The sequence below is a fragment of the Tachypleus tridentatus genome, chromosome 4 (genome assembly GCF_004210375.1).
Source record: "Tachypleus tridentatus isolate NWPU-2018 chromosome 4, ASM421037v1, whole genome shotgun sequence".
Lineage (NCBI taxonomy): Eukaryota > Metazoa > Arthropoda > Merostomata > Xiphosura > Limulidae > Tachypleus > Tachypleus tridentatus.
The window spans coordinates 104,394,453-104,405,824 of record NC_134828.1 but is presented as its reverse complement, the minus strand read 5'-3'; the positions used below and the strand labels follow the sequence as shown (position 1 = coordinate 104,405,824).

The 11,372-nt window shown below is 32.3% G+C and overlaps 1 protein-coding gene across 8 annotated transcripts in view; it reads left to right on the top strand.

Moving 5' to 3' along the window:
• The first annotated feature begins 589 nt into the window (after nucleotides 1–589).
• The window catches only part of LOC143249816 (poly(rC)-binding protein 3-like), a 199,763-nt gene continuing 188,980 nt past the window's right edge, over nucleotides 590–11,372 (top strand). For 5 of the 8 annotated variants that reach the window (XR_013027955.1, XR_013027956.1, XM_076500304.1 and 2 more), the window contains exon 1: nucleotides 595–750. The gene's annotated coding sequence lies outside the window, so the exon portion shown is untranslated. Of the gene's footprint in view, nucleotides 751–11,372 lie in introns of all 8 variants that reach the window. The other 3 variants (XM_076500302.1, XR_013027957.1, XM_076500301.1) reach the window with 3 other exon arrangements.

The window sequence follows — 11,372 nt, the reverse complement described above, 5'->3', positions numbered from 1 at the left end:
CAGTGCATAGATGGTTCTATTATAAATATAAATTAAATTAAAGCATTTTATTATTTTCATATATGAAAAAAAAAACATTTTAATGCAAAATCCTACTTTTGTGGTATGATATATACATATTTAAAAATAAAGTAAGAATTATTATATTAGGATGTTCCTACGCAGAACTTGTTTTCCTTTTAATTTTATCTATCATTTATTCTATCAGGTCGTAAATACTTCACCACGGAAATACTTTTAAAAATAAAAACCTATATTTCATTTAAACTATAACACTATTCACCAACAATAAAACGAAATGAACGTACAGAGTAATTTCTGAATACTTTTCTTCAATTTTGTGTGTTTTTACAAAGCATTATTTTCAAATTTAGTTTACTGAACACTTAACAATTGTTTTAATAATGTGATGGTCCCTACTGCGGAATAATACTTAATCGTTATTTAAGCTATAAGATAATAATATTATTTGTTCTAATTTTTCAATAAAACACTTAATTAGAAACGTGTAATTAAATATATTTGGAATATATTAAAAACTTTGGGGAATGCGAGCTATCAGTATTCATTACCTTTAGAACTACGTTTTGTAGTGGATGAATAGTGATTTTACCATTGCAGGGAAGAATCACGCGGTTGACGAGCACTGTCCTTTTCCTTATTTGAAATCCCGTTCTTGTCCCACTAGATCCTAAAGACCTACCCTGGTACCTGCCAATATCCCAAACAGCCCTCTCGGTCATTACCAAGGTATGTCCCTAACTCCTTGAGCTGTTCTGTGTTTTGTTCCCAATTTTCTGTTGTTAATGCTTTGTCCTGTCGCCATTGCTGTGTGCCACGTTCCTTTCTCTACTTTCACATTGTGATTCACTCTGCAATTCCTTGCACGAACTTATGCCTGTAGCTATAGCTGCAGTTAATACTAAATAAGAAAACTTTGTTGCTTTTTGTCATGATATTCTAAAGTTGGTGTGAAAATATAACTATTCATCCTAATTATTGTTATATAACCCGCTTTTGTAATTTGTGTAAATTTCTCTGTGTTTTGATGTACTCTTGTAATATTTAAATTGTTGTGAATTCCCTGCATAATTATCAGTTTACTTTGTTCAGTCGCTCGAGGCAACCACTGTATGCGGTGGCTTGGGACGGCCTCGGGCTCAAACGAGCTACTCGTATCTATTAAGTAAATGGCGGATGTAACAAACAAGTACGATGTACACGTATTTCAACAGTGCAAATATTTTTAGGTAGAACAGACTTTTCATTTACACCATATTTTTTACAATGAATGCAACATACCCACATGTTCTCCACAGAAGAAATAATGTTTTAAAATCAACTATGTATTTAGCGTATTTAAACATTTACAAGACCATAAACCTCGAACTTGCTATATTGTTTAGCATAGATAATTTCTTAAGCTACACTTTATAGAAATTTGTATTCGGTGAAAAATACCTTCGTTAAGAACAGCGTATTTTTTCGTTTTTTTATTTCATTTACTCGTGCTTTTATTGTGTAAAACATGATAGTTTGTAACAAATACAAAAAGATTAGTTTTATGTTTATGCAAACAGGTTTATGAATAAGCTGATCTCGAGTTAATATTAGATATGGTAATATGTCTTCAGTAATAAGTTATGAGTAAAGGTTTGATAATAGTCAAGTTTTTGTTCACGTTGTTTTAAGGTTCGATAGTGATGCCTTACCGATAAATGTAGTTTGATCGTAAGTGTAATAAATAAAACTACTTAGTGATGTGCTTAATAACGATTTTAATTACTTTCAATGTCCCAAGATTACATAAAATGACCGTGTACACATTTTTCTCGATGATAATTTATTTATTAATTTTACATAAATTACAAAAATGGCTGTTAACACAGTAATTCACTATTTTTTCCAGTTTGTATATCCTTAAATTGAAACCTCTGATTATTACAAACACAAATGAGCTGAAGGTGAATTTCTTGGAGAATAAGTACTGCAAGTTTTCATGGATATTTGCTGCTTTTAAATGAAATCGTATAAAGACGATAACTATTTGTTTTCCCAATGACAAGCCTCCCCTCCCACAGTTTCACGAGCAGTTTAAAGTTTTTTATGCTTACTAAAAATGTCTTCTAAGATATGTTAAAAGATAAAAGACGCGTCACTATTATCTTGTGCTTTTAGCCAGAGAACAAACATTCTTTGAAGCTAGTCTCTTCTTTTTAAGTTCTAGTGTTATCGACAATGTTTGTTGGAATATACGGTGTTGTGAATGAGAAACTAGTACAAATTTATTATGCGTATGTCACAAACTGTTGAGTGTTGTCTTTTCATTGGAAGGGTTCTTTTAAATTAATGAAAATAAAGCGAAGTCCAGTTTACGTTACTATAACATTTTTTTTTCCCTAACGTTTGGTGCAGGCCACTAATATGAACACTTGTTTATAGTTGTACGTGTAGGCTTAACTTCACAAATAACGTTTTCAGTTTGAACTGAAATTTAATTTCGACTGTTGCTGCGACTAACGTACATAACTGAATATATATAATATAATAATTAACGCTGAATATTTTATATTTTACCGGATCAAGCCTCTTCTGGATATTTCGTAAAGTGTCTCGATCACTAATAGTAATATTCGTTAACATCTTAAGTATGCTGTGGTTACATTTTTAACTTGTTCTTAAAAACTAGTTTACAACAATACAATAACGAGTGACAAAGAAGCACAGACACCTAATTTTTCTGTTTGTATTGTATTTAGTTTTAGCACTTTTTTATATAAATACTGTGTTATTTTCGGCAGTTTTTGTATAAAAATTCGTTTCAGATAGGAGCGTAATTTCGTTTCTTATGTGAAAGAGCTCTCCTATTTTGTTTATATGTACACACACATCTATTTGGAATGGAAGCAAAGTTTCGTTATTTTTAAACACCAGTATTCAGTTGTATTTTCACAAGAAAATAAAATAACCAATATTGTTAGAAACTAGAGAGAAGAAAAGATTTTTTATTTTTCATGTAGAATTTTGGAATCTGTACATGAAAGATTTTTAACCGTGATTTACTATACAGGTTTTTAAAAACGAATTATTAATTTTTATTCCACCCTTCACACAAAAAAGCCTGCTTAAAATATAATGTTGATTTCTTCGAATATTCGAGTAAGGTTTTATTTTTTATATGAAATTGAAAATGCACTGAGAAAATAAAATCATTACTGGTGTATAACAGTTGTTTTAATGTTTTGTTTATTTGATGGAACTGCTATCTATAATATATGATCAATAGTAAACTGAACGTAAGTTTGCATACTGCATGGTGGAACTCGAGCCAGGCATAAATGGCGTGCTATATTGGCCGTTAGAGGTTTCCATTAGCAAATTTGTGTGGGAATAAATTATAATGCATAATTAAGGAACTAAAAGGAAAAATATTTAACATTGCACTAAACATTCGTACACATTTATAGTTACTGTGTTTATTCCATTAGGACTGTAATGACACTACCACTAAATTAAAAGTGCACGTTGTATTATAAACTAAATTTCACACGTTAAACAGTACTATTTCATACGCACAAAAACAGGGAATTTATTCTATACCTATGCACGCATAATCAGTATCTGAAGTACATATGCTTAAGGACCTTTCCCAAGAAAACAAAGCGAAATCGTTCTGCACCATCTACGTGTCACATGACCGATGAAATCTTCAAGCAAAGTCCATCTAGACCCCGTCCTACACCTCTCGAAAACCGAATACTTATAAATCCTTCTTGCACAGTCGTTTTATTTCTAACTAATGTGGAGCATTTATATACTTGTGATTGTATTATATAAACACTAATTTTCGTTATCTTTTTATTATTTTAACGATAAATATTTAACAATTGATTCTTATTTTCTCATAACAAAAGAAAAGCGCTAGTTTCAACTTACAAATATTTTTCCACATACACATACAGACGGATAAATGAAAGAATTTTCATTTAGATTTGAATAAACAGATGATAAATGTCTTCTTTTTTTTTTTCAATCAATGTCGGTTGATTAGGTTTCTGCACGCTATTCCGCTTATTAATTTATAAGATCAGAGCTGTTGCTAGGACAACCGTTGAATAGAACTCTTCTGGGTTTTGTTGTAAAACGCTTGTAATAAGATATGCATCCAAACCTTTTTTTCGCGAAGGCGGTGTATAGTGTGTTCGTTGGCTCGGAGAAAATTATTATCTTGTGAAAATATTGGATGCTGTGTTTTCTTGTATCGAATTCCTTGTTCGCAGCAGTAGCAAATGTAGCAGTAGATTATTATAGATAATTGAACTTGGTTATTAGTTTTTCTGGACTAACTAGAAAGTTTTTTTTTTTTCATTATCATTTCCGAGATTTAAAAATCTGCTTATTTCTTCCCCCACTGGTAAAGAAGCTGTGTTGCCCATCTTCTGAACCAGTTGGTAACTTTTTCAGTATGTGAATATTTAATTATCATATAGAAGTCCTCGAAATGTGGTGGAAATTAAAAGTAAAAATAAGGATATATTTGTGTGGGTTGTTGGTTTTCGATAAAATAACATCTTTGTTATAAAGTAAAAAAACAAAAGAAATTGGTATGTGCATTGTTAGCTGTTACGAGTTTTGTGTCCTCTAGTGAGTTAGCTGTAGCTTTACGGACTTGCAATGCTAAAAAGTCCAGGGTTCGATTCCTCGTGGTGGACAGAGCACATTTGTGCTAGAACAAAACCTGTATGCAGCGGGAACAATTTTTTTTTTTCCAGTTGTACAGTAATTTATTTAGAAAGTCGTGTCCTATCAACTTATTGTGTTAAATTTAGTTTCAATGGTAAGAATGGTATGTATATGTGCACACACACACACACACACACACATACATACATCTGGTATTTCTTTTAGAAATATGATATTTTTGTAACACTAAAAAAATTTCTGCTTCGATACGATTTTACATTTTAAAGTTGCATGATACAAATATTCCGTAAACCTGTAAAAGGAAGCTCTGTGAAACGAGGAAAGCAATAAAACAGGAATATGATCCTCGGCTGATGATATGGAGGCCAGTAGGTATATTTGTCTCTGACAATCCACTTATTGGAAAAATATTTCGATTCACGGAGACAATAACTATCTTTTTTAATATAAAATTTTATATAACATTGATTCTTGAAGATGGTAATAATAATATCTCGACTTGCATTTTTAGGGACACGAATTTGGTTTCTCATAACCCCGAACATGCTCGTCCTTTCAGTCGTTCGGTCGTTATAATGTGATAGTTAATTTAAGTATTTGTTAGTAAAAGAGTGGCCCAAGAGTTGGCAGTGGCTGATGTTGACTGGTTGTCTTCCACTTGGCCTCTTACTGCCAAATTAGGGACGGCTAACGCTGATAGCCCTCGTGTAACTTTACGCGAAATTCTAAAGAAACCACCAAAATACCAGTTTTTTTTTTACTATTTAATTTTACTCAGTTTATTTTGTAATTGCATAACACAACTTAGAGAATGATTTTTTTTTAATAACTGTGTTTTGATTACCATATTTTTCGGTGTATAAGACCCCCTTTTTTCCGAAAAATGGGGTCTCAAAAGCCCCCTGCGTCCTATACACCGAAAGTCAAAATTTTTATGCCTCCCTATGGCAAGTAAGCATTTTTTTTCGTCGTTTCCGTAATGTTTAAAAGTACCAAACCTTTTTTTTCCCCAAAGTGTGAAACTGTAATAAAGGTATTTAAAAATGTGACACGAGCAATTGCCTTAATGGCACCAAAGATGATATTGTTTGAGGACAAATAAGAGTGAACGTTCAGAACTTGTTTTAAGCGATACAGAAGTAGATTTTCAAAGTTTTCATAATGAATGATGTTTTTATGTAAATGTATAAAACAACCATATTTTATTTTATTATGGACACTACTTTTAAAGTATTCTAAAGAATAATAAAAGATTATACTGATGTTGAACAAATAAACAAATGATAACTGTGAAAAATATTTTTTTCCCTGAAGATAGCCTTGAAAATAGGAGTGCGTCTTACACACTGAAAAATACGATAATTTTCTTGATACGAAACTAGTTGTAATGAAAAAAAAACAGAAGGAATTTGTTGGAAAGATTTTTAGTGTGATATATTTTGGTAACAGGCTTTTCAGTTTGATTTCTTTAATGAGCTTTTGGCGCGAATATAGACCATTTTCACATTATGTCAAGCGAAAGTCACATAAGTTACTGTAATAAAGGAGGTTTTCAGTTGTCAAACACCAATCTTTTTCAGACTAGAAATTTCCATTTAGGCAATTGGTTTTGTTTTCGTTTTAACCAAATGAGCATTTATTATAACCTAGCAGATTTTGATTGGCATAAATTAATCAAAGTGTGTGTGTGTGTGTTTTCTTATAGCAAAGCCACATCGGGTTATCTGCTGAGCCCACCGAGGGGAACTGAACCGCTGATTTCAGCATTGTAAATCCGTAGACTTACCGCTGTACTAGTGGGAAGGGGGCTGTCAAATAGTGTATATTTGCGTGGAAAGAAAACAAGCAAATTTTATATCGATTTCTGTGGTTTAGAACCTGTTATTTTCTTGTGTTAATGTGTTGTTAAAGTGTTAGTATAAAAATGAGAAAAAACATCCATAATGTATCCTAAGTAAAATTGTACATGAAACACAGTTCATTTAAAGTGAATCATGTAGCCATCAAAGATAAATAAATGTGTTGTCTCTCTAAATTTTACTTGTCATATGAGCTACGTAATACTGAATAAAATAGCCAGGTGGTTAAGGCGCTCGACTTCGTAATCTGAGGATTGGAGCGCTCGAATCTCCATCGCACCAAACATGCCTTTTCAACCATGGGGGCGTTATAATGTGACGATCAATCCCACTATTCATTGGTAAAAGAGTAGCCCAATAGTTGGCGGTGGGTGGTGATGACAAGCTGCCTTCCTTCTCGTCTTACACTGTTAAATTAGGGACGGCTAGCGCAGATAGCCATCGTGTTGCTTTGCGCGAAATTCAAAACCAAACCAGATAAAAAATGCGTTTAATACCACGAGTTAACTATTGTCTTCTTGAATTTATTTAAGAAGTAGGGTTAATACAAACTGCACATCTAATTTGACGAGATGACACAAGTAGAACGTGAGTGATAAAAAAAACAAAACTGTGGGTGCGATATGTTCTTGATTTCGATAACGATTTCTTGTGCTCGTGAAATTTTTTAAAGAATTATTTAAAAATGTGTTAATAAAACAACATAGAAGCTTACACTGAAGACAGTTAATACTGTTTTAACATTTGTCTTCTTTTAATTAAATTGTTAAATTTATTTTAATTAAATCGTCCAATCCACTGCAACGATAACGAATTAATTTATTCTTCCCTAGCGTTTCTGCAAGCGTTCTTTTTTGTACACTGTTTTAACTTTCATATCAACGTGTAACGAGCGATGTTCAAATGTAAGTAGCAGCTTATTGTACCACTATTACTGTAAAGATAAATGTCTACAGTTTCATGGCTGATTGATCAAGTAACTTGAATATACGCTTTAAATAACACGAATTGATATACTTCTTCGCAAACTGCTCCACGCTAGCTGGCTATAAGCACAGTCATTGATTCAGTGCTTCACTTATTCTAATATTTATAATTTCTTCTTGTATCTCGATACTCCTCAAACTTACGAGACGTCAAATTTAGAATATGTAGGTATTCTGGGTCTGCTTTAATATCATTCGCCCTGTAGCTAACATTTAAAACATTAAAAATATAGTTTACAGCACTGATTCCTTCCAGAATTGTGAAGTATCTTCAACAGTCTAAATAGAAACCTAAGAAATAACACCATAAATTTGTGTATTTACTAAATGTTTTTTGTGGGTTTCTTTTGCTCGAGGTATACAGTGGGATAGCCCCTTGTCGTTAATGACTTATTTTGTCATTGGAAGAGTTTTTTCCTAGATAAGTGATCGAATGAATCCACTAGTGGCTCCATTTTTGACGATCGTGTGTAAGTGGCCTTGACAGGATTCATGAGCTCCTCAGGAAGTTGAATTTCCACTGACAAATTCTCCAAAGTTACCCTGTTGGCCATTATGTTATTGACTTGCTTCCAAAGACAATCACGGTAGGATGTTTGACATGGATTGTTTATTCATCTGGATTCTGTAACCCTTATCATTGATTCTTTTCAGCATGATGAATGTCTCATCCAGACATCTATTTAACTTTGAAATTTGTCGTGTCTTGTGTCAAGAACTGTTCAGCTATATCATGTTACCTTAATGAAGTCCAGGTTTATTACATTAGTTTCATAGCAGTCTTATGATTTATTAAGTTGATTTAAGTCTTTCTCGGTTAAGGTCACGTTTGATATTGTTATTTTTTACATTCACGAGAACTTTACCAGCCACTACTTTTTCAGGACATGCTAAAGTGATTGGTTCCACTGTGTCTCATTTGCTAAATGAAAATTTATTGCTAATAACTCCTGATATGAGTATTTTACTTTTAGTTTGTACATGACTACCCTCCTCGCTGTTACTGGAAGATTAATCTCCAATGTAGTAATTGCCATTTAGAACCTATGGATATCATGCTGTTATATTATGAAAGCACTTAAAACTTGTCTAAACTCTCATCCATGTTTTGGATTAAAGTCTGTTCTCAAGATCATTCTTTTTACCTATATATGAGGTATGGATAAGCTTCCTACGGTAAGGGGAATTTTCCTTTCGCTGAAACTTTATATACATTTGCTGTTTGCATTAACTCTTTTCTTCTTTCCTTATCTACAGAGACAGTTTTCCATCATTCATTACCAGAATGGCTTAAAAACTTATAACTGTAAAACTAGTGTTGACAAATAAGGTATTTCATTAATAAACCCATGAATTCTTGGATTATTTTCATCAAATAATAAACATATGTCTTTTGAAGTAGATGAAGCATTTCCAGGTGAACTTCACACCATAAATCTAGCCAGTTTCTATCTTTTTGGTGCCTGTGTAGCTCACTGTTGATCTTTTAATCTTGTGTTCAAAGATACGTTTTTAGGGTATTGTTTCCTTTGCTTAATAACAGCTGTTGATTCTTTACATTTTCTGCTTTAATGGCCATATTTCTCACAATTATAACATTGCCCTCCTTCTAGCACCCTGTAGGAAGAGTCTTTATACTGTACAGGCTTTTAATCTACAGCCCATTGCAATATGTCATTTTAAGTTATACTTGAAAACTTTATTGTCTTATGGTTTATTTTATCAATTTTTTAAAAAAACAATTCGTTTGAAAATATTGTCAGCAGAAGTTGATTTTTCAATACTACTTAACCGAACGATTTCTTAACTTCGAGATTCTATCTTTAGTTGTTTATCTCCGGTGTTAAGGGAATTTTTAGCATTATCCCAAATTGAAAAGCTCCACAGCTACTTTGCTTCATTCAGCCTGCTTCTCATATCCTCGTCTCTTATGGTATCTATAAATTGGTCACGTGCCAATGAATCCGTCATTTTATAACGAGCGTCAATGTAAGATAATTGGACAAGCCTTTCCAAATCTTCTACAAGTTCAGCTTAGATATCTTCTTTCCTTGTTACCAAACTTTGCTCTGGATATTTAGTTTTGGTATGTCACTCCAAACCTGTTGTTGTATAAGGCAGTTATCAAGGCAACTGTCAGTTATTATGGCTCTGAGTTGAAAATTTATTTGATGTAGTTAAAATTGATCATTTTAAGTGGGCAGAAGGCTTGTTATTTATTGTTCCTCCCATTCCTTCTGGAAATGATTTTAAACCGAGTCTTGGATTGTGCTCAAGATACCATCTCATTGGCCATCTTTACTTGGCTGACCGATATTTAACTGGACAACTAAACTCTGGGACTGGATTTGGTACTGTCATGGTTTGTATAGTCCAGGAAGATTCTACAGTATCAGATGGCACAGCAGTAATGATAGTAGTTGTAGACCAGACAAATTCTATTTCATATTTTGTAGTATTGGGTGTTTCAGTTTAAAACTTTTAGTGTTTATTGGTGTTGATTTTTGTCTTTCTTTTTTGTCTTAGTTGACGTTCAAAGTTCTCTTTCATTTTTACCAAAATAACCTTAGTTTGTGACACCATTTATTATAACGTTATTCTTTCGTTAGGTATGTTTCTTTATAAATTATTAGCTGAAAAAAAGCTTCCTTCATTTACTCTAACTTGTATGTCTATGTTTACTAATGACGCTTTAACAGAAATATCACTTTAACTGAACCACAACTAACATCAACATAACTGCACAAATGCAGAAACAAAGCGAATCCAAATACTTCATTCATTCATTCATTGACTGATACTAGCAGCTAAAAACTAAATATTGACGGATACACTTGTAACTAAAAAAATTGTACTTCACTAATTCTCGTTTCTCTAATTTACTCATGTTTTTTTTAATATTTCTTTTATGTATTAATGTGTTCGTAACGTTAAATCTACAGATTTCTACGTATTCTAAACTTGTCTTCTAGCCGTCTGAGTTACAACCCTGAAAATGTAGCTTATGACTATGCGTTAAAAAATCAGTTTTAGTAAATTAGTCTCACTTGATTTTGTTTAGCTTAACTTTGAGTTGTGCGGTATTTGTTGTTTATATTATTATTATTTATTTAGCTAATCGTTTTTGAAATCACGAGGAGTTGAATATACCGAACCAACATTATTGTAATTTTTTCCGTTGTCTTGTGCTATACTTGTAACACTTAGAACTGTTTTAATTTTCATTCAACTAATATTGAAAAAACATCAGGTCATTGTTAGGTCGTAGGAGTATTTAACCAAAAAGTAATTTAATAAAGTTGCATTAATCTCGGCAAACTGAAATCACAGCCAAAAATTAATATATTGCAAGTAAAATCCGTTATTTTGTCTCTGGCGGATTTCATTGTATAATGTTACATTTTTATAGCATTTTGTTATTAGGTGCTTTTTATTAAAATATTTTTTCTACAACTGCGCTTGGAGACATTTCATTAAGTATCGGGTTTCCTAAGAATCTGAGAGAATATATATAAGATGTGATTATGAGGCCTTTCGTCTAATACCAGGGCAATTTATTCTTGCTGGGATACGACGAATATAGTCGCAGTGAGTTTGTTGTTGTTGTTTTTTTTACCTGTTGTTCCAGTAGTTGTAGTAATCCGCAATTCTAGTGACTTTTTGTGGTCAATTTTTCTTTAATTATAATTTGTCTTAACATAAAATCTTACTGACATGGTTTTATGCAAGATTTACTCAGAGACCGTACAACGAACATTCCAGCTTGAGAAATGTTAAAATATATTTCAGTTCTTTTCTTAAGGGCACTTTAGACAGTCATTGT